Genomic DNA, 21254 nt, shown 5'->3' with positions numbered 1-21254 from the left:
TAAGAGTAATTTAATTTTTTCCAGTAATTCATTAGTTATTATGCAATTAACTAGGGACACCTCAGTTTTTTTGCTTCTTTTTTTTTATCACATACTAAAGTGCCCTTAAAAGAAATAAACTACCATCCAATATATATATATATTGAGATGGTTTATAAAATTAAATTTTTTTCTTGCTTCATCCTAGTTTGATTTTTTAGACTAAAGGGGTTTTTTTTTATTCAAGTTACTACAATCATTTTTATTATTATTTGATTCATTTGTTGTAGTTATTTATTTTTTTTATAATGAAAATAAAATCATCTTATTTAACCTCATCAGGTTGATAACCCGTAAATTTTTATTTCTTTTTTAAAACGCTCTAGCAATACCAAACTTTATTTTTTCATGAGACAAAAAAAATATATGATCCTGCCTCATGGTGTGTGGGCTCGAGTTGCAAATCTTCCTTCCTTCTTAAGTTTATTTTTTAAAACCAGATGTATCTCCTCCTGGTACCTTAACAATGCAAGACAATTCAACAATTTATTTTGTATGTTTAGTCATTACATGAAATTAATTTTTTAATCCTAATAATTCCTGTATATCTTATTTTTTTCAAGATATCACATGGGTGTAAAAATTAATTGAAATTGTCATATACCATCTAAATCAATTAAAATATTACAATTAAACCGGACTTGACTCATAAGTTTAATTCTTATAATAATCTATCCTCCTTCCGATACGTCATTTAAAAATGAAATATATAATATATATAATTATACACGTAAGGATTTATTTACAATAATCTTTAAAATATAAAGATAAAATAAGCTACTTGTTCGAGTAAGTTACATTTTCGATACATTATGTTTCGGTTTTTCGGAATTGTCTCGTTAATGTAACCTATTGAGCCATTTGTGTGATACTAATTGTTAATTAGCTTAGTGGGTAGATAAAATGCAAGCTTCTTCAAGTACCAAGAAAGTTTAATGGTTGGGTTTGAAACATGCGATGATGCGGCTACGCTTTTCCAAGATTTGACATGGTAGTTATAATTAACAGCGGGTGGGAAATTAAAGACAGATATCCAAGATATATAATATAATAATAATAATAATAATAATACAAGATTATACTGTTACCTAATAAAGAGCTTTTTTATATAATAATATATATTTTTAAGAAAAGTATTGATCTTAATTAATTCCTATATTTAATTATGGGGGTTAGATAACACTCTATTTAATAGTATAGCAAGATTTGCGCATTAGAGTTGTCTAATTTTTGTAGTGATTTATCTCGAAGGAATTGCTTAGTAGTCAATGATTAATTTGCACATAATTAATATGTCTAGTTTATTTACACATCATTATATTTAATATACAAAAATAACATGAGTGTAACAAAAACACGGATATATGTGTGTGTGTGTGGGTTTTTCCAAAGAAAAATAAAAGACAGGAAATTAATTAAGTGGAGATCAGAAAGTAAATATACTAGGAATTAACGGTTCGATAGACCAAGATATCGCGTGTTCTACACAATGAATCGAAATAATTTGTTGTTGACTTCCAAAATTGGCAAAAGCAAGAGGGGATTAACTCTTGGAAAGCGAAACTTGACAACTATTCTCTTGTCCTGATTTTAGAGAAGAGAGATTTGAGTTTGGACGACGTACCTTTCTAGTATTTAATTAAGAGAACATCCATCTGTATAAATATCGACCAACTTCAATGTCCAAGAAGCCAAGCCGACGTCGACGAGGAGGATTAGCACAATGTGCCCACGTGAATTAGTTGATTTTGTAGGGGTAAGAGGAGCTTGATTATTTCACTCGGAGGACTCAATTCCTCCATTGGAATCTGGAACCACACACCCTTGCTTTGCATACTTTGTTCTTGCACGCAAACACGTGGCCCTTGGACCACCCGAACCACGTTTCTTAGTTGTGCGTATCATGGCATACAGCTAAAGAATTTCTCTGAACTTCTCGAGTGTTTATGAAGAATATGACATTGAATCATAAACCAATAATGTAACATCGCTTATAGTACTTTGGCAAGTGGCCGGATACAGGGAGTTTTCATGGGAAAAAGAGGCGGCTGCATGTGCATGGAACTTTGATTTCATCTATAATCTTCACTGTTTTCATGCAAAGTTAGGGTTAGCGTTTGGGGATTCTTGGGTTCATATCTCTATAAGCTTCGAAATGAACAGAAATCATCATTCCAAAACTGTTATGCCATCTCCTAGAGGATTTAGAATGAAAAGAAAAGGGACCAAATTATCAGTGATATTCAATGTGTGATTCAATTAATGAAAGAGGTTAAATCAAAATTTGAAGGAGGTCTTGGTGCATTGTATGTATTTACCGTGAGTTAGTTAATTATCACAATAAAGAAAGCAGTCGTGATCAAACAATTACGTACAGTGTGGAATTTCTATGAAGATATTTCAAGATTAAGCCTCAGGGGGGGAAATTAAAGAAGAAGCATTTATCCTTTGTCGAGTGTGATAGAGAAGAGTGGATATTGTGATGATCACGCACTCCCAGTTTCCGAGTTCCCATAACTTCCAATGCCTCGGAAGCTTTGCTTTAGCCAGCTTGGGATAATGGCCTACCTTGCGACTATGATATTGTTGCTAATTACTATGCGATCAACATGGGGTCGCAAATCTTTTCTTTCTGATGATGACCACTTTCATTTTCTTGATAGAGCATCAAGAAGTGTGTGCTCAAGCTAGGTGGGCTAGCTATATTAATTCATGATGTGCTGCATGAGCTCGTTGATAGCAACATCAGAACAAGAAGAGCTACCGATCATACACGACTCATCGCGATAATAATAAGAAAGATGAGCTGAGGATACTGCAACAAGACCCATCCTTGAGTACCTATCCATTTCCATTAAATATGCGCTGGAGGGTCCTTTAATAGGGATTATGACTGATCATCGATCATAAGTTAGACATGTATGAACTCTTGGGATATCTGTTCTTCTTCATCCTTGGATATCTAAAAAAAGACAAGGCACAAGTAAGCATACGCACACATGCAGATTTATATCACTAACATCATCACTTGATTATCGTTATTATTTTAACAAGATGTTGAAGTTGTAAGTAAGGATATTCTTCATGTTACAATCTAATAGCAATTTTTTTTTCATGAATACATTAGATCAGATATAAATGATCTGCCTAAAATTGCCTAATATGAGAAAGATTCAATCTAATTATACGAAAGTTGAATCTAGAATACATATGCTGAACATCAAAACTAAAATCATACCTTATCAAACTGATAGTGCGTCAATAGCAATATCATACTTCAATTTATTTGTTTTAATTACTTAATATTGTATTCATTAATTTTAATTTTTTGGTTAAAGTGGTGTACATCATCATGTGTAAGCCCTCATGCATCAGGCTTAAAGTGAGTGACATTAAAATATTAATAAGTATTTATTACTATCATAAAATTAACAAATACCAATAGAATATTTTTATTAATAAATTACAATGAATTTTATCCATAGAAATATCCCCTCGCTCGCTATATTTATTGGTACATACTGATAAAAATATTCTCTTAATATATGTCAAGGGAATTATAATGAAAAAAAAAGTAATTAAAACAAAGCTAAAAAATACGATGACATGTCATTTATACCGTCAATAAAATTCATTTGTAAACTTGTTAGTAAAGTGTTCACTTCTCCCTAACACTATTCATTATGTCAACTACAAAAGATATCATCAACGGATTAATTCTGTTAGTATTTTTCAAAAAGATCTGGAACTGTTCACTTCTCAATTGCACTGTTAATTATTATTCTTTATAGATAAAATAATCAGCAGATTGAAAAGTCATCGATAATATTTAGAGGATTAAATTAAATATTACAGATAGAATCACAGATAAATTAAAAAGTCGTCAATGTTATTTAAGGACTTTCTAAATTTTTTTGATTAAATTAAAATTTTAAATTAAACATTATAAATGAATTCACCAACAAAATAGTTAAAAATATTATATTTAATTATTTATAGGTAAAATAATTGGTAAAATACCCAAATAAAACAATTTAGGATCTCTCATTTAATAATAGACACGCCTCTTTTTTTTTTTTTATTTCTTCTTATGTAAAAAACAGCAATGTCCCTTTTTTTTCTTTCTCTTCTCTTCCACACGTATGTATGTCTTCTTCTCTTATTTTATTTTCTCTTCTTAATTTTTTTTAATTAACATACTTTATGAATTTTTTTTATTTTCTCGACTTCACTCTCAATTATATTAGGGTAAGATTTTTTTCTTATTTTTTTGTGTTTTTATTTTGCATTATATTTGTTTTTTATTTTGTTTAAATTTTTTCTATTGTTAATAATTGTATGGATATTGTTTAAGGATTTTTTTTTTCATATGAGATCAATTTTTTTTAGATTTTAGTAGGATTTTGTTTTTCAATTTTTTTGTTTAATTTCAATTAAATTATTTTATTTATTGCTATATTAAAGGTTATGAAATAGGTTTTCTAGGTTAGGTAAATTGTTTTTAGTTGATTTATTTATTTGTTGTTGTTTATTTTTTTTTGTTTTTTTTTTGTTGTAAATTTATTTGAATTAATTTTCTTCTCTTTTTTTTTCTAAGCAACTTAGTTAATTCTCGAGTATTATGAAGTGTTCATTTATATGAATTTAATTATTTTCTAGTTCTGTTAAATATATTTTTTTTAAATAATTATCAATGATCTTACCGACATATTAAGTTTGTCAGCATATTTCAGAAAGTTAAAAAAAAAATATGCAATGACATTATACCACTACAATCACCAAAGAAATTACATATGATATTTCTATAGGTTATATTACAAACTTCTCAATGGAAATACTAATAGAATAAAATGAGTAAAAAAAAAATTTTAAGTGTTTTTTCATCGATAAATCTATCAATAATTTTGTTGTTGAGATATTCTTAAATAGACCAAAAATTATAGATAAAAGTTTTACTATTGAAGCATTTTTAATTGGATGCCATCAGTAAACTCAATACTAATAAAATAATAATATAAATATTGATAAAAAAATTCTATCGTAGATCTAAGAATTTTGATAGCCATTATAGCGAATGATATAGTATTGACTTTGACACTAACTTTGGTTCCGCAGTTATCATTTATTTACACTTTTTCGTTTTGCCAAGACAGCATAAACGTTTCATCTTTAACGATTTTCTTACCCAGTGATGCACCAATATTGACTATGACACTAACTTTGGTTCCGCAATTATCATTTATTTACACTTTTTTGTTTTACCAAAACACCATAAACGTTTCATCTTTAACAGTTTTCTTACCCACTGAATACTTTGCCATTGATTCCCACTCCTTTACCTCTAAATTTAGCTTAAACCGGTATCGTTTAGCTTAAACAATGATTAGGAAAGGGACCGGCCGTAAGATTATAGCTTTAGAGGATCTATCATATTCCTGTGTATCCTTGTAAATTATGTGAAAGCTCTAGTAAGTGCTGCTTTTATATTCTGATAAAATGTCTTGGAGGGTAGCTAATATACGATCCACACTAATATAGTCAAGGCTCACATGGATTCGTGAGAAGTTAGCTGCGAAGTTCAAAAGTGGAATAATAAATTCATGCAAGAATTTTCTTCCTCGGTATAGTCAATAAGCCAAGGCATGCATCATTAGCGGAAAACACATTGTTTGATCTTATAATTAGCCCCCATGTTACAAACCATATAGGTGTATAATCATGTACATCTCCTATTTGACTTTGTGATCACTGATTTGAATCACAAGAATTAATCACTGTTTTTATATATATATATATATATATATAATGGAACACATGAGAAGATCATTGCTTTAGTTTCAAATAATGGTTTTTCTGTCTTTTTCTCTAGTAAATCTAATTGACGAGAATATATAGTTAATAAAGCAATGATCTTCTTATGAAAGCCCAATAAAATTTATCAGAAAATATATTGTCTAATTGACAAGAATATGGTTAATAAATTTATCAGAAAAAATCTCAGTCCTTAGGGAACAAACCAGAAGTTATAATCAAGAAGAATAGAATCGTAAACAAGTACAAAAGCCCGAGAAAATTAATTAATATAGGGATTATTGGCAAATCACTATAGGGCATAGGGGCGGGCTCCTTCTCCCGGAATATCACTCCCTAATTAATATTAAAGCACGGTCTCCAATGATAGGATTAGATTGATGGTGAGGTCGGTCGTGAAGTTTGAATTAATGAATGAAGCCTAATTTCGGTCAAGTGTTCCAAATGCCATGATGGGGTTTGCTCTTACTCAACCATGTATCTTTCTTGTGGCTCCATCATCTTTATTTTATTGTCAATATTATTGTTTATATATATATAATATTGTCAATATTCTTGTTATGTAAAGGATTTGGTACTCCGAGGTCATGTGGGTCACTAGGAAACAAAGGGAAATTAATTAAATGGATTTGAAGAAATTTTCAGGCTTATTATATTAATTGGTAAGTACATTTCGCTTTCACATTAATCATAAAAACCATTTTTTATGAGTTCATTAGTATGGATGTGGATTGTTTAATGAAAGACTTAGGAAGGATGGATGATAGTTCAAATCCTTTCTTGCATTTCGATCATTCTTACCAAATAAGGAGAACATCTCATCTTCCAGTCCTCATCCCTCCTCTCCTTTCCCTCCTACCTACCCCAGGGATGATGGAGGATGGCCCGCTTGAATTGCTCTCAGTTGGATTATTGCTATCATCATATCATCAAGGGTGGGTTTATGAATAAATCCAATGTGAAACCCCGTTAATTAATTCAAGAATGGCTGTGCTCATTTTGATGTACCCATCATTATCCTCATGCTACCTAATTAGTTGCTTCTAGATTTTTGACTTGACATATGTTACGGTCGGATTAATTATTTTTTTTTTAACAATGTTAACTTTATGAATTCAAAAACAATTTGAATAACCAATAAAAACATAGTTTAATTTAAAATAAATATTTAAAATAAGTTATAAAAGTTAATTTATATTAAATGATAAAATTAAAAATAATTTAATTAAAAAATAACTCGAGTCAACCCGAGACAATCTAAAACAGAGATAATTCAATAAAAAACATATGTATTTTTTTTTAACAATGTTAACTTCATGAATTCAAAAACAATTTGAATAACCAATAAAAATATAGTTTAATTTAAAATAAGTTATAAAAGTTAATTTATATTAGATGATAAAATTAAAAATAATTTAATTAAAAAATAACTCGAGTCAACCCGAAACAACCTAAAACTGAGATAATTCAATAAAAAACATATCGAAACAAATCATGAAATTTAATTTTCAATTAAGATAATGTTAAAAGATAAAATTGAAAAATAATTAACTAAAAAAAAACATAATAAGACGATTCGAGTCAACCTGAGTTAAACTCATCAAATTTATAATAAGAATAAAAATCTTAAAAGCTTTATTTTATAAAAAATTTTCAAAATTATTTTTAGAATTTTACCAAATATTTTTTTTTATTATTATAGCTATAAAATTTAAAGTGTCTAGTCACGACAAAGTCTAATCATGAATTAGAAAATCTAACTAATTTTTTTAATAAAAAAATTAAAACAACTTGTTTTAACAAAACAAAAATATTTAAAAAAAAACCAACAAGACGAGAATTGGATTTTACTCCACGCTGCAAGTTGATCTAGATTTTGGACGTAGCAGGTGAAGTCACTGATATTTTTCTTCAACCATGACTTGCTATTAGTTGGATTGGTTAAAGATTTTATAACTAGGTTTTTTATTGATTTTTTTACGGAAAAGGCCAAGAGTTTATAATAATAAAAAAAAAAAAAAGAAGCCAAAAGCTCTTTTTTGCTGAGCAGGATTCAATCTTAAAAAAAAACCAACAAGACGAGAATTGGATTTTACTCCACGCTGCAAGTTGATCTAGATTTTGGACGTAGGTGAAGTCACTGATATTTTTCTTCAACCATGACTTGTTATTAGTTGGATTGGTTAAAGATTTTATTACTAGGTTTTTTATTGATTTTTTTACGGAAAAGGCCAAGAGTTTATAATAATAAAAAAAGAAGAAGCCAAAAGCTCTTTTTGGCTGAGCAGGATTCAATCATATATCTTTAGGAAAAACACGCAGAAACTTGCTAAAGATGATCATGTGAAGGTTAGTATGTGAAGATGCGGCCACGTTCTTTTGATTGGTTCTTGAATTTAAAATTCATAAACGACCTCCTCCTGCTATTATTCAAATACTCTTTCAAAGCATTATATACGAGATTCGCTTGAGCCGAAATATGCAATTAATTAGGATATGATCATAAATTATTGTGGCTGTTAGCTTAATTTAGGGTAGGATTAGAATTGTGATTGTGGTTATTTTTTAAAATATTTTTATGTTAAAATATATTAAAATGATATTTTTTATTTTTAAAAAAATATTTTTAATTTCAGTGGCTCGATTTAAAATATTTTAAAAAATTAAATTTATGAGAACATGGTAACGTTCTCTAAAAATTTTAGTTTTGGAAAGGGAAGAGCAATCCCGTGATGAATCTTCTAAAGAAAAAAAAATATAAGAAGAACTAGAGAGGTCGTTGGAACTATTTTTAATCGAATTGGAGATTTAGCGAGGTTGATAAGTGATTTTTTCTCCATATTATCATCCAAAATTTAATTATTAAGGGAGATTGTAATAAAAAAAATATTTTTTGAACTAGTTAGAGTTTTTTGCTTCTTCTAAGCTAGGAATTGGCCGGGGAGGGATTCAGGATCATGAGAATTGTAAAATTTGATCGGAAAAAAAAAATCCCTTTTCCGTAGATCCAAAACTCAATAAAAAAAAGTATCGTTTACTCCTTAATGATTTTATCAAAAACAAATTATCCTCCTAATTGCTCGATCTCTAAATTAAAAAAAAAAATAATTTTATTTCATTATATTTTAAATTGTATATATCATTTTAACTAAAAATATGATTGTTTTTGTATTTTAAAAATATTTAAAAAATAAATGTTTTCTTTAATTTTTTATTTTAAATTAATCTTTTTATATTTTAAGATTATTTTGATGTGCTAATAAAAAAAAAAATTAATATATATATATAAAAAAAAAATTAAAAACAACCATAACCATAATATCAAATAAGCACTAAAAATATATTTGAAAATGCAGTTGGTCTCATGTTTTTAAAAATTTTGATTTATTTTTATTTTTTTATCGTATTAATATGCTAATATTAAAAAGTAAAAATATTATTTATATATATTTTTAAATAAAAAATATTTTAAATAACAACAGTACTAAAATACAAAAACAAAATAGAATAACCAAACGTATGTCCTTTAGTTTTGCTATCGACATAGGTGTGATACAAGTTATTTCACACCTGTAGGCATGTGAGGTAAGCTATTTCTGCCTAAGCAGGGGTCATCTCCTCTTTATATGCATTTTAAGAAAGGTTCCCGGATTTTCTTACATGGTAGAATTAACCCATTGTATTTCCCAGAGCAAGCCAACGTTAAATTAAAAAAAAAAAATGCGGTTTCCATAAGCAACCTCACCTAAATGAATGAACATAAATCCATTTAGTCAAATATACCCAAAAAAAGGTTTATAATGTGGAATGATCCGAGAAAAATGATGATAAATGGTTGAATAATTCGATGCATTCATTTATTAATGACAAATAGATAGAAATATGTTTAAGTATATCAACATGCAACTAACTCCATAACTGTATTAACTGAGAGTATCGGACAAATAATCTCCAGTCAAACCTTCTACCAAATGAGAGAATCAGAAACGGAAACATGGCAGCACCATGTGAGCACATGAATGCTGGAAGAATCTGGCCAGGAAGAACCGGTCAAGCAAGGCCTTTAATGGGATTGTTTTCGGAGTTCAGTAGCGGCATGTGCTGCCTGGGTAAATTAATCATTCGGTAAGCCTTCGTCACTGTTTAATTTTTATCCTGTCACAGAAATTGTCCTTCAAATGGTGGCCTCAGATGAAACCTCGACATAAATTTCAATAATTAAAGTTTAGTTTCCTATCGAACTGGGAATATTTTATTTGAGTCGATTATCGTGACATTCGATTGAGACGAGAGCTGAGGACATGCATCGAAGTTAAACCAGCGAAACGACTCGGCAATTGCAGATAACAGAACTCTTTGCTTCTTTTGTTCTTTTCCTTCCTTTTCCCAGAGATATGCACTGTAGAGGTGGAAAATGTTTTTCGATCCATATCACTTCAACTTGTCTCTGTTGATTACAGTCTAGTTCTAAAACATCTGACTCTGAATTTAACAGATTCTGCCATCAACACCTCGTGCAAATATTGAAGACAGAAGGCATTGTCCTTCGGCAACAACCGCTGCTCGTTCAGTAAGAGGAAGTTGATAATTTTGGTATGTCAGGATAATAATGGACGGAACATGATAATTGTTTTGTGAAGTTGTTTGGTGCATCTTTAAACAGTATAAAAATCAATTTTATCTTGTTTAATGTTGTTCTAGTGAAGAAATTTTTGTTCCATTAAAAGAGAATGAGTAATGATCATTCGAATCATTTGTTAGTATTTTCATGCAGGAAATCACCTACACAAAAACAAGATACAGTAACACACAAAAAATTAACATATTTAGATCAATAGCTGGGCAACTTAAACTAAAAAATCTAATGATCAATGATCAATCCAATCCAGCTTACATAAGGAGATACGAGTATTGTAGTTGTCATCCCAGTATAAAGTACAAACTCTGTATAACTGTTGAACACTCAGGACCTGAAACCAGGAAGAAATGATGTGCGCGAGAGAGTTTGAATGATGCAGAGCATGGCAATCTTGATATATTAACCAGAAAAACTATAACTTGGCAATTGCTCACATGGTAATGCAAGATGTATAGACATTTTACCAACATTCACTAAAATCACACATGGTGATCCCTAAATTGATCTATCACATTTTATCATGAACCACACAACACCTGTCACCGGCTGCCACAGCAGTTAGTAAGAGTGTAGTAATGCTATCATTATTCTTTGATTCAATTCTGACAAATTGCCAAACAATGTGCCTGTTTCCACCAAGTTCTTTTAATTGAATTTTGCTGTAATAACTAGCTCTCGAACAGCTATGATATTTTGTCAATTCAAGATGCGTCTCTGCGCACGCGCGCTCTTTGTGAGAGAGAGGAGGGAGGGAGAGGCATACCCGGCAAAGGTCATCTGTAATTTCATCACATGAAATTCTCGATTTCTAGTGTATAACCTGGAAGGAAACGGTATGCTGAAGGAGGATAGTTAAAAAAACAATTGAAAGAATCATTTCTATTTGAGCAAAGCAGAAAAGCAGCTAATGCAGAATTTCAAATGCCCAACTAAACTTTACAAAGGGGATGATGGTTTATAAAAATACTGAAGTACAATTCAACTTAAATATGGGGAAAAGGACTGGAAAAAGTAATAAATTATAGTGTCAGGTGACGAGATTGCTAACAAGTTAGCATTCTCAAAACTAATGATTTCTTAGCAAATTACAGAATATCAAACTCCAAACATATAGACCATAGTTACCACAAACCTAGAACGCCTGGGATGAAATTAGGATCAAGGTTCGCAATTAGATGAATTCTGAATACCGGGAGGGTAGGCTTAGTTGATATTTTTTATCAAGGTTCGCAGTTACCATTGTCATTTTTCTTGGTAGTAAAAATTAAAAAGAACATGCATTCAAGCCAAGGAAAAAACTGGTTTCCAGATCTGTATTCCAACATCAGAATGCTATAGCAGATATCTTCAAACATTTGCACAAGAATACATCAATGCAACAACATGAAAAGTTTACAAATCTAATTACAAAAGAAAACCAAAGGGAAGAAGGAAAGGCAAGATAAGCAACAAAAGTAAAATCTCAATAGAGGATGACACTTAATCAAAATCTATGGTTAACATAAAAATGCATTTCAATGGTCCATGCAATGAATCATTTCATTCCTGTTAGTTTTTAACAAAACATTACAGCATAAATTATGTAAGATTTTAAATCATTGAGGACTCGCCCATCTACTGAAAGGGAGAAAAAAAACTCATTAAATACATCATGGCAAGATTCATAGATGAAGAATCAAGGTCAGTTTACCTGGATATAAGAAGAAAGAAGAGTGATAAATCCTTTTTTAAATTATCTTGAATGATGCCATACATCTTCTCCACATATGCTGTCAGCTGCTGTTTAAAAAGCAAAGCTGAACACCTAGCCTCGACCAGCTGTATATCTTTACCAATTTTACGATTGGCCGAAGAAGGCAATGAAGGGAAACTCTGAAAAAATATCAGGTCACTAGCATAAGCAAACAGAAACTCTGAAAAAATATCAGGTCACTTGCATAAGCAGGACATCAAATAAAATTTTGAGAATTAAAGAAGAATACAATTTTGTGAATTAAAGTAGAGTTATGTGTCTTCAAAATGTAGTTACATGATTTTTTAAGATTATTAAATCATTTTTCTGTGAGCATTACTACAAAATAAATTTCTGGAGGGTATCTAATTACTTTGGCCATCCTTTCAAAAAATGATGTTGGAGGTGGAGGCAAATTTGGATTTGCACCACTGCCTTTTAAAGTCCATTGAAGTAAGAACAACAACGTCAAGGTATTAGATAACTAGTATGCCATATGATTATTGTCATCCTGGTTCTGCAAGCATTACATTAACAACATCAAGCATGTTAGATATCAAATCAAATCACAGAACTCAAAAAGAATTCTGTTGTTCTTCAGTTATCTGTGCTGTGGTTTGGTTTAGAGGCAGGACAATTTCCAAATAAATCAAGCGTGAAAGGAAAAAATCAAGTTACCTCTATAACAGAAACAACCATCTGAATAAGACAATCAAATACACTAGTTCTTTCTGCTTCAAACAATCTCCAGTGGAGAAGGTGTCTGTAAATGGTAAAGGCTCCAACTGGTTTTCCTTGACTAAACCCAGGATTCTGCTCCACACATCTGATCAGAGCATCTACAATCTCCTACATCACAGGAAAAAAAATGAACAAATCAAGATTACATCAAACCATTTAAACTCCCAAACCAAACTGTTTTCCCCACTTTAAGCACGTACATGTAGCCGTTCAATCTGTTACTTCCTCAATCTTTTGTCAGCATCAGTACCTAACCTTCTAGCTCGGGTTGGTGGTTCCTGAAGACGTCTGCTCAATCAGGGCGATAGTTAATACAGGAATATTCAGACAATGGTAAACAAGTCTTAAATAAAATTAAATTATGTATCATTATTTTTTTCACTAACATGATGACCATTTTCTAGATGCTGCAGCAGTTTAAGAGAAGGAAAAGAATTAATAAGTTTCCAAAGGTTAGCATGAGAAAAGGAGTAGTTTCAATAAGTTTCCAAAGGTTAGCATGAGAAAAGTAGTTCAAAAAAAAAAAAACAAGCACTTTACCAGGGAGGTAATTTCTAAATGTTCTGACATTTTTCTTGAAGATGAACTGAACAATGCTTGGTGCTGCAGAACTTGGTCCTCAGCTTCCAAGTCAGAAAGTTTTTCTTCAAGCCTGAGAAAGGATACTGTCAATAATTTAAATTCATATAATTAACCCCAAGTTATCAAGGAAAAATCCCTTTATCCTGCTTCCACATTGACTTAAAATGCAATTTAAGTACTTGACTACTTTTGACATAAATAGAAATCACTGTAGAAACCTCTGAATGGTTGTTTTCAGCTCAGTTATCTTTGACTCTGCATCCAAAGCCTGCTTCAGTCACTCTTCACTAAGCTTATTTGTCTCTTCATTTTTCTTCTCTGTTTCATCAATTTTCTTTTCCATTTAGCTTACCATAGCCTACAAAGTATCATCCACGAAACACCATTCAAGTGAAAGTTGAGACATGTACCTCAAACAGGAGGATTTTTCTTTTTTCTCCTTCATTCTTGATGCTAAATCCTGTCATATTTAAGCAATGCATATACAGTCATTTGCAAGCCTGTAACAGAACCAAAGTTCATTTAGAAGCAAATAGCAATGTATAAAATCTTTACCTTGAGAATTTCATTTTCAGCAGTAAGTTTATTCACCAGTTCATTATCAATAACTGGGACTTCCTGTGTGATGGGGAACTGTTCAGCTGCTTTCTTTACAGCCTCGCGTTCCTTGATTAGTAGAGCTTTAGATTCTTAAGTTCAAGTTGCATTTTGAAATTCTGTACATAATTTAGCATTTCCTGTGTTTTGGATTCCTCTAGGTCAGCCTGCGTTCAATAGAAGCATCACTTCTAAACAGTAAATACCAAATAGCTACACAAAATAAAGAAAACAAAATACTGGAAAATGAATAAATCCAATCAACTTCATGCTTCTAGTCAATAGACACAGCTAGCATATCCATATGTGCATTCTAGATTGTAATTTTAACTTCAACACTATTCCTCAGCACAAAGTGAATGGTTAAATTATTAATTATCTCATCTCTCTCTGGAGCTCAACAGAGGTTTGAATATTTTTTTCACACATAGTTATTAAGATATCATACAAATAGAGGGAAGTTGAGTTCATATGTTGTGGTTCATTTATTAAGAAGAAAAGAGAGAGACAAGCAAACAAACATCCCTGCCCTCGTTCGTTTTTCCAGCTGCAGATGCCAGGTTAGTTCTTCAACTTCCCTTTCCAGTTTGCTTTTTGCAGCTTGGAGAGCACCAGTCTCCTTAGCAGCCTGCAGACATATTGGACGAGACAATGACATACTAGCAAATATAACTTCTTTAGAAAACCAAAGGGACGGGGCCTGCAAATTTGAACAAATTGAGAATTCGAGGATGGAATTTGGCTGGTGAAAAGACTAAATGATTCAAATTTTAGATGCTATTTTACCCAAACATGCATGCAAATGAGGCAAGATAAATAGTTTCAGAAGTTTATCAGTTCCTCTCCAAGTATGAATTTCGATTAATGAAAAACTTTACAGGGGGCATTCAAGTAAACAGAAAATATGCGGATGCCCAAAGATCAAGGAGGGATGTTAGCAAAACTTGAGAGAGAATTAATCAATTACTTTAGCTGAAACACAAGGCTAGCTTCATAAATAAAATAACAAATTTTCAGCAGCGGTAATCCCAACCAGCTGAGTTTATTTTGAGAAAGAAAAATAAAACTAAAAGTCATCCACTATTTAGATTAGTTACAGAACAGTGCAGGGAAAAAAAAATGGAGAATAAATTTGCAAACCAGGATTTGCAGTCTTACATATAATTTATGGGAGAAGAAAGTAGAAATTAAAGAAAGAAGATGTCACTATTTTAAGTTTCTGCAATTATTTACGTGTAACCTGCGCTCTCCAGGCACATTGAGCGGCGATTGCTGCTCGCTTTAAACTCAAATAATGAAACAGAGCCAAGTGATTTCGGCATTGACTCTGACAAAGCATGAGCTCCAATAAGATTAAGAAAGCCTATATAGTATAAAATAAAATAAAAAATCCAATCAACAGATGTGCAGCGACTGACTGAATTGCCAGCAAAGACCATGGCAAATTATGTCAGGTGATTTGTTCAAAGGCTGGTTGGCTCAACTTTGGGTAGCTCTATCCCACCCCTTAAGTCACTCCAGAAAGACAAGATTTAATCCCATGTCCCTAAGCAAAATAATGTCTCACATTTGCATAGACATACACTGTGGCATGTCCATTGTTCTAGTGTTGCACAACCCTTGGATGAATTATTTTTATTGAAAATAAAACACACTGCTGTTGTCATAAATATTCTAACAAACTCACAATCATCTATTTCCCAACTATATGGAATGGCTAGACAGCACTTGAAAAATAAATAAGTTTCACTCTCTACTCACTTCACAACATCACTTTCCAGATTGAAGAAAGAAGGTAAAATAAAGAGCAAAAAAAAGAAAACGAACAAAAGAGAACAATAACCAATTTCTTATATAAAGATTTGGAATTAACCTGAATGACAATTGCAGCTCTCATCTGCTTACTGAACCAAAGCTCATAACAAGCAGCCATTCCACGTATACCTGACTGAATGGAGAAAGCTGAAAAGCGCAAGTTGTTGTAAGCTTTACTCGCAAGATACATGCAAGAATATTTCTGGATTTTCAAACAAGTAGTTTCTCTTCTCAGGCATTCAAACTTATTACATGCTACTTCAGCTGCAACCAAATTAAATAAAGCATGAGTTGATACAATTTCAATCATTGACCAATACATTCTAAATTCATTAATTTTATGGCTATAGAACCACTATAAAAATATTCCTGTGTATCATCTACAGTCAAATTAACTAAGGGATGCATTTATATGAAGCTACTGATACCTCTACACAAAGTTTGGATATGAATGGCAGACTGCTGCAACAAGATAAAGTTTTTGCAACAGAGATATGAACAAACTTTCCTCAGGATGGTGCATGCAGATCTTCCTAACACCTCACTTCGACGAGCATCTAGCTCCGCCATCTGACCCGCTCTAAGAAAAACTTTTGTTTTGCCAATCTGCAATTGAAATGATTCAATGGGACATTCTTTAATTGTCTCGGGATTTTAGCATGTGATTAACACTGCATCCTAGTTTATTCCATACGTAGAAAATATGCAATAACAACAGTTTAGGTTAATCCGTACAAACACCCCTTGAACTACAGGTCATCTTGATTGCCACCCTGAAGGAGTTTTGATTGACACCCCTTCCATTACAGTCCATCCATTTTTCTGTTAAATAACATGCGAGCTGCACATGTATTCTTATAAAATATCAAAATATCATTAAAAAAATGGTCAAAAAAATTAGAAAAATCGACCCTCACCAACATTAAAAACTCTTGGCAGTTTTATGACTTTTTTGTAGTTTTTAAGGAAAACATATGTACCTTGTATGTGATATTTAATGACTAAATTGGGCAGAATGTAACAGAAATGGTGTCAATCAAAACACCATATAATTCAAGATTTGACATAAGAAAAAAATTAATTCAGGGGTGTCAATCAAAATGGCCTATAGTTCAATGGTGTTTGAATGGTTTAGCCCAACAATTTATAACAGCAGAAATACTGTACAGCTATAAATTCCAAAGAGAGCTCATAATAATAAACATGATTTCTACACGCATTCATTGCCTGACTGATAGTCATTCCTCGCGTGCAGAAATTCATGTGAGCATGTAATGGACGAACATTCAGATAGTTGTAAATGGATTATAAATGAATTGTGAAGGCTATAACAGTATCTTACAATTATTCATTGACTTAAAAGGAATTAACAAAAATATACCTGATAACCTTCAAGGTTCGCCTTCTCTAGAAGCCTCTTGCAAGAAAAAACCTCATCACAGTTATCAAGGAATAAATAATAGAAAATGAAAAGAAAAAACAAATATGCAATTCACATTCAAGAAAGAATATAAAAAAAAAGAACTGGAAGTATGAAACAAATTTAAACGAGAAAATTTTAAAAAGCTACCTGCCATGCAGCACATCTGGTGCCAAAATGGCAAAATAACAGGCGAATTCATCAAATGTCTTTCTTGTAGGATATCGAGCGCAGCTAATCCTAATTGCCTCCATCACTCCCTGGAATTGGATAAACAATACATGACAAACATGGTTTTTATCACTGAAGAAATACCATGACACATGAAATGGCCACGATATTGAATATTACCCACAACATAGTTGCTGTAAAACATTATTATTCTCAACGATGGCGGGCATTAGAACATTATTTGGCTTTACAAAACGCATGTAGTGTGGCTCTGTGGCACTCAGTGTTTCAAGCAATGCTTGAAGTTGCTGCTGTACAGAGATAGAGTTAAAACAGAAATATGTTAAAAATGTTATAACACACATTAAACTTATGCACACTAGAACATACATAGACTGACCTTATACCTAAACCTACTAATGAGAATTTTGATGATTTGGCAGATTCCTCAGGCAATGGCAGAAACAGGCCTGAAACAAAGGAGCACTTGGACTCTCTCAGGAGAGCTTGATGCTCCACGACAACAACATCTTTGTTCTTTTCCAGAAAAGGTTCAGTTTGGTATGTCACCTACAATCAAAATTCTACTGGGTGAGTATTTGGTTGTGCTTCACTTTTTAGTAGCTACATGAAGAACTAATATTGTGGCACACTCTCATATGAACCGAAAACCAGAGCATACTTACATCACCAGCATTATGACAAATGGTGAAGTCACGCGTGCTAACTTAGGCTTGCTAAAACGTTTTGGTCTTTAAAAGTCTGATAAAGCTTTTCTGCAAAAGTTTCATGTGTTGATCTAGGAAACATACTGCAAGCAATAAACAAAAGCTAATATGTCACTACAACATCAAAGGAAAATTTCTTGACAAACCAAAATACTCTTTAATGTCTGCATCAATTAAATGGGATGAATGGTTGTTGTCCACTGTTTTCTATAACATACATACCAAGCTTTGTCAAGAAGAGCAATGATGCCACCAGGCTTCTGAAATCATAAGAGTACATATATAAGCATGAAGCTTGTTTTGCTACAAGCCAAAACAGAAAGACGACCTCCCAAACTCTTCACACTGGAAGCATTTGATTGAACTAGTCAATAAAACCATATATATTTTAGATCAGACATTGAATGCGTTAGGGAAACCATTTGGATCTATCAGATCGGAAATCATAAATTGGGTGGGTGGGAAGGGGGTTTGAAGAACAAACTTTTTTAATAAACAAGAATATTCTCAATTCTATTATAAAAACTTGATATAAGTTCCTGGAAAGAACTCACCATCTTCCCTGATGCACAGTTTACTGTAATATCTTCACCATTAACTTCCACAACTTCCCCATCCATCCATGCTTCCTCAGGATCCTCCACCCAAACAAAAGATCCAACTATTGAACTTCCCTGAGCAGCCTGTGTGGCCCGCCAGTTCATCAGAACATCAACTCGAGTGGGTAAAGCACTAAAGTCTCTTTTATGAGCATGAAGCAGCATTTAAAATAAAAAAAATAGCATCCACCCAAACACAGAAGGGGCTGGAGCAAGTATAACTGCTACTACGAACAGAATCTCATAAACAAAATATTATTCAGCTCAACTGACCATCATCAAGCTACACACTCCATACATTTAACTCAGTTACAAATTCTGGCTACAGCCGTTGACATATCTTACCACATGTGCCAAATCACGAGTTCAAAGATTACTTACCGCATGTTCCAATTCATAAGTTCCAAAAATTACTTTCGGTAAGTCAGAATGTTGATTTGATTGTCAGTTTCGAGAGTTTATAATAATGTCCAAAGAGTTGGTTGGCCTCCGGGCAGGATTACAGTTAGAATAACACCCTACTCACATTATCTACTCTCTAGACATTGCACAACACTTTATAGGATAAAAAACTAAACTCTGAGGACTTTTAATTATCTATAAAAAGCAACAGATATTTCTAAAACCTTTACAAATTCCCTTCAATAATACGGCATTAAGCAAGAAGAAATAATTAAACAATATTGTCGAGAAAGGAAATACCATTATTGAGAGAGGAGAAGGGAAATGATTAGAATTAGATCGTAGGCAATGGAAACCCTAGATCCCTCCCTCAGCAAACAATGCCAGTGAAAACATGGACCAATTCTTCAATTGCAACAAAATGCTGTCACGACAAGATCCTAAACATCTTCTATAAAGCCCTGCCTTGTCTTGTCCTGTCCTGAACGAGTTGTGTTCCCCTCTCTCTACGAATGCAGCAACTTCATCGTTTATTGTAAAACAGCAGGAAACGTTTTTTCGAGGAGGGAAAATAGTTGAAAGGAGGAAGAAGGGAGTGAGGGAGGTCACGTGAAGAGCACAGCACAATGGTGGGGACCATAAACCACTTCGTGACTGTAACCTCAAACAAATCAAAAATGAAACTAAAATATTCCGTTATTATTATTATTATTATTATCCTTCCCTGTCTTTCTAAAAGTGACCATGGATGAAGTGCTCCCACACGCATAACACTCCAATGCAGGTGTGCTTTATTTTTTCTAATAATTAGAATTAAGCTTTGTCGTAGGTTTTAAGGACACGTGTTTTACATGGACTTGAAGCATTTATTAAATTGTGCTCTCGTCACGCTTTTTTTAAGTACTCTTCGTCGAGCTCGTTGTGATTGTGGATCGGCGTTCTCCCACTCAATTGATGTGCCTGAACTGAAAGAATTAATGTCGAATTAATTCGAACATATCATTGATATATGATGTTCACTTTCAACTAATGTAAGGACGCAATTAATCCAGACCTTCAACAAACAAATTGGAAGTTAATGATTAATTTCTAAAGTGTTTTTTATTTAAAAATATTTTTTTTTTTTTTAAGGTTAGTAAGTTAGTAAAGTTGACCTATATTGTTTTTTGCAATGTTTTTTTTTGTTTTTGTTTTTTCAAATTTTATCATTCAATATTGAGTTGTTTGATAGTTGAACTCTATAATTTCATTCGATGATTTTTTTTTGTTGATAACTTTTTTTCTCATTTTATTAGCATATATAATTGTTTTATTAAACAAAAAAATTAAATAAATAAAGCTACTAAACACAACTGAATGCAAAGTCCGTATAATAAGATTAAATATTTTAATTGTTTTATGATTAAATATCAATTTATTTAATTATATATATAAGCATTTTAGTTTGTTATTAATAATTTTTTATATAAAAATACAATGAAAAATATAATATATTTATTTTAAAAAAATTATCTCACTTATGTAAAACGCTACTTATGTTGTTATACATAAAGCTAAATCATATGGAGAAAGTCTCGTTCATCAAGATTCATTGCATTATGGACTGGAACAGTGTTAGCAAAAGTTATGTTCATCAAGATTTATAGTAATATGGAATGAAACAGTGTAATAACAAAGCTGTCATTACCATAAAAAAGTTGCAAAGACTACAAGGGATGGGTAGGGTTGTCTTTTTATTATGATGCATTTGATATTGAAAGGACTGTTTGAAAGAAAACATTCAATGTAATTTTTTTAAAGGCATGACAGGACTACAAATATCTGGCATTGTGGCTATCATGTCTTGCCACAAAGAATTGCAAAAATTACAACGGGTAGAGTTATGCCTCAGACCGCAAACAATCGGTGCTATGGCTACATGCCTTGCCACATAAAGTTTAAAATGTTGTAAGGGGATGAGGTTGTGTCCTAAGCTGAA

The 21254-nt window shown here is 31.9% G+C and overlaps 1 pseudogene; it reads right to left on the bottom strand.

Moving 5' to 3' along the window:
- Positions 1-10658: 10658 nt before the first annotated feature.
- On the bottom strand, positions 10659-19931 carry LOC105137445 (myosin-6-like; annotated as a pseudogene).
- Between the last annotated feature and the right edge of the window lie 1323 nt (positions 19932-21254).

This window comes from Populus euphratica, unplaced genomic scaffold (genome assembly GCF_000495115.2).
Source record: "Populus euphratica unplaced genomic scaffold, PopEup_1.0 scaffold81.1, whole genome shotgun sequence".
Lineage (NCBI taxonomy): Eukaryota > Viridiplantae > Streptophyta > Magnoliopsida > Malpighiales > Salicaceae > Populus > Populus euphratica.
This window is presented reverse-complemented; position numbering and strand designations above follow the sequence as displayed.